We start from the raw sequence: 4,036 nt of genomic DNA on the forward strand, positions 1-4,036 counted from the left end.
AAAAGTATTTACGTTCAGATAGTTAGTATCATTTGGTAACTTGAACCTGATGACGAAGACCGTAGATGACCAATGAAACTCGTCAAAGCTGAGTAATGCTCGCTCGTCTATAAATAAACGATCATGATTATTATACTACCTAGATAAGCGACTAAGAAGAAGCTTAAAGTTAATGATTCTTTCGAACTGATCAGATGCTGAAGCCTAGTTTGGCTACGAATTACTAAAAAGTGAGAAATAAAGTTTTTTTTTAACAAAAAAGTAATTAAAACCGACTCCAAAAAAAACTTAAGCAACGTATGCCTAAGTATACGTATGCTCAAGTAGCGTAGTAGAAATAAGCAACCTGAGATGTATGCATACGAAAAATTCATGTATTTTCTCAATAAACATTTATTATTATTATGTTCTTTATTTTTCTTTCATTCTTAGGTTTAGGTTTTTATAATAGTTATAAAAAGTAAAATACAGAAAAGTACATACAAAATAAAAATATTATAAAAACCTTACCTAGTTTGCCGCCGGTAACGGGGTAGGGCCCAGGCTACCGGTGGTCAGGGCCGCAGAGTGAGGAACCTCCGGACGATGCGTGCCGTGTCCAGAAGTACCGCCTTCTGTATCTGGCCCTTGATCCAGCCATCTAGCGAGAGTCTCTTGAGATGTTGGTCGAGACTCTTCGCTATTAGACCGTTTGCCGAAACGACTATCGGGACAATGATCGTCGAGTCAAAATCCCACATAGCAGTCACCTCGTGAGCCAAGTCAAGGTACTTGCTGAGTTTGTCCTTCTCGGCCTTCACGAGGTTCTCGTCATGTAGGATGGTGATGTCGACGAGCACTGCCTGGCGGTTTGATCGATCTGTCAGCACGATATCAGGCTTATTGGCTACAATAGTCCTGTCCGTGATTGTAGTCAATCCAGGCAGCTGACATGGCCCCCTTGTTTCGCCGGACTTGTTGGCAAATGGTCATGTCAATGAGGAGAAGCTCTTTAGTACCACGGGACCCAACCCTGCATCCATTCTGAGAGGGGGCCAAAACGTTGTTCGCAACAATGTGCGAGTTGATTTTTGTTGTCAGAATGGATGTAAGGAGCTTGTACAAGGTAGGCAAGCATGTTATGGGTCGATAGTTCTTGGCTTCCGTGGTACTACCGGACTTATAGAGCAGGGAGGTAACACCAGTTGTGAGGAAAGCTGGTAGAGAACCGAGCTCAAGGGCTTGTTGGAATTGTGTTGCTAAACGTTCGTGGGAACATCGGAACCATTTTATCCAGAAGTTGTGCAGTCCATCCGGCCCAGGACTTTTCCAGTTCTGGATCGTGCGGATCGCACAACTAATGTCATTAGGGTTGAGAGTAACAACCCCCATAGGCACGATGGGTTCGCACGAACGTTCCACAACACTCATCCACTCACCCTCGGTGTGTCTGACAGGCACCGACCAGATACCGCGCCAGAAATTAATCATGGCGTCAGTATCCGGGAGCTGTCCATCGGACACACGTTGGTCAGTTCCCTCCCATTTCCGGTATACCTTCCTTTGGTCACTCTTGCATTTTTTTCTTTCAAACGTTAGTGAACCCTTTAGCTTTGCGGTACTCTGTGCACGCGACGCGCCAGGAGCGACACTTGTTGACTGTCGCGACTAATACCAGCAACGGCTGGCAAAATTGGCACTGTGGCACCGCGCAACAGGTCTGAAGGCTCGTGATTCCGCGGCCAAGAGGCGCGACACAGGAACTCTCCTAATTTACTATTCTAGTTGCAATGTTTACAGTCTCTTTGTCGCGTTTTTTTTTATTCTTTATTTGCTATGGAATTTTGATTATGATTTATTTTTAAGATCAAAATACAAAAACTATAGGTACGTAATTGATACTGCAGAATTATACATGGTTTAAAAAAAACATGTGCGGTATTTTAGCCATATTAAAGCTACTGATTGCTATTCGATATAAGTGGAAAAATATTTTAATAAATAAAAATTAGTTCCTTTACTATGGAAGTTAAGTCACAAGAAAACTATCTCTTACAAAACAATTTTTTGTATATTTTCGTATTTCAATGTTTCCATTTGTATCGTCTTACTGTTCAGAAGCCTTAATGTGGGTTTAACTATCGTAAATACAGGATTTTCTTAACACCATGTAGAATCTATCTATTCAATTATGTCTTGAGTTACCGAGTGCGTCATTTCACGTGTTAATTTGCGGAATAAAAGTTACAGTCAGTAAAAATTGTTTATTTCACACTGCATGAATCCTTATTCTTATTGTATAGCTTAATTAAGCTCTACACTACCTTACCTTGGTAACCCAACACAACTCTGTGACAATATTGTCTTATATGTTATTCTAATCAGTTTACCGCTCAAACTGCCACTCTTTATTAGTTCGGAAGCACCAAAGTAGATCCACAAATTAAGGAATCTATTAATAACAGAAAATTACTCAATTTAACGGATCGGAACCGACAACTGCTGATTACGCAGTTAATGTGCACATTATCGATTTTCGCACATGCGGTAAAACAAAACTAATGGTTGTAGTTAATAGTCTGAAAAAAAATACATCTAATAATACAAAAAACTTTCCTGCACCTATATAAATACTTGTTTGTTTGTTTGTTTGTTTATACTCTTTATTGTACAAAAAGGAAAAACAAAAAGGTTACATAAATAAAAGTAGTGTTAAGTACAAAGGCGGACTTATCCCTGCAGGGATCTCTGCCAGTCAACCTTTGAGTGGTAGAGGAGCAATCAAAAAACAAGGATCGACAAATAGAGCAAAACATATGAATATAAACCTTGTGCAGATATTATGTTGATATGAATTCAAGTTTTATACGTAATATTAAATACAAATGCCTCAACATCGCACGGATGTGTTCTTTTTTTTATAGAGGTACCTACAATACTTGCTAAATGTGCCAATACTCACTATAATAATAAAAAGTTTGAAAGTAGTTGATTAAACCTTCTCGAAAACTTAAGCAGTATGTATGTACGAAATGTATGGAATCTCATACTGCCCTGTTGGCAGAGTAATAATGTTGTAATTTAAATCCATTACTGTCCCGTTTTTACAATAAACCTCGATTTAGTAGTGTAAACATATGGGATTGTCATGTATAGACCTGATTTAACTACTGGGTTTAATTTTTCCAGCAAGTAGCTATAAGATTCAATTCAATTGCACGCTGAACTATGTAAGTAACTTTTGTGAGAAAAAAACACGTAGTTAGTAAATTTTTCTTTAAGTGACGAGTGAGATTAGATGCGATAAAATTGCGTTACAACTTGAAGTCACGTAATTAAAAAAAACCCAACCCGACGGTTTTTAATTAAACCTTAATGCCATTAAATCAAATATAATAATTACTTAATACTGCTACCCGCGACTTCATCTGCAAAGAATCCGTTTATCACGCGTCCTCGGGAACAATTTTTTTTTTCGGGATGAAATGTGTCCTATTCCAGGTCTAATGTGATGTACCTATGCAAAATTTCATGGTAATTAATCGGTTCAGTAGTTTAGTTTTCTGAAAAAGCAGTTTTTTTCCAGAATTGTTATCATTGTAATAAGCTCACTTACTGCATTCTACAGGAAGACATTTCAAAAATCCCTGCTAACCGCCTATGTATATATCATGTTTTCTATGACTATCAAGGTAACGAAAATAAGTTTATGGATAACAAAGAGAGATCTTTAAATCATCGCATTAGAATTTTTATACATACTAGATCCCTCAATTATTTGAGCAGCCACTTGGCGTAGGTATGCAATTAATTTTCTGTTAGTTGGTTGGATTCCCGGTGCACGGTGGTCTAGTTGATATCACGCCTTTGGCGCTTAAAAGCACAGCAGGCAACCGAATTTTTTTTTCATTTTGAAAAATCTTAGATTTTGTTGAGTATGCGTATTGTTAATAAAAACAAATAATATTTGAAGCTGTGCTTGCAAAGTGCGAGCACGCCCGCAGCCCGCGGGCCGCATGAGGCCCGAGCCGCGAGGCGCGCCTCCGCTGCCGCCCGA

The sequence above is a fragment of the Choristoneura fumiferana genome, chromosome 6 (genome assembly GCF_025370935.1).
Source record: "Choristoneura fumiferana chromosome 6, NRCan_CFum_1, whole genome shotgun sequence".
In the NCBI taxonomy this organism is placed as follows: Eukaryota; Metazoa; Arthropoda; class Insecta; order Lepidoptera; family Tortricidae; genus Choristoneura; species Choristoneura fumiferana.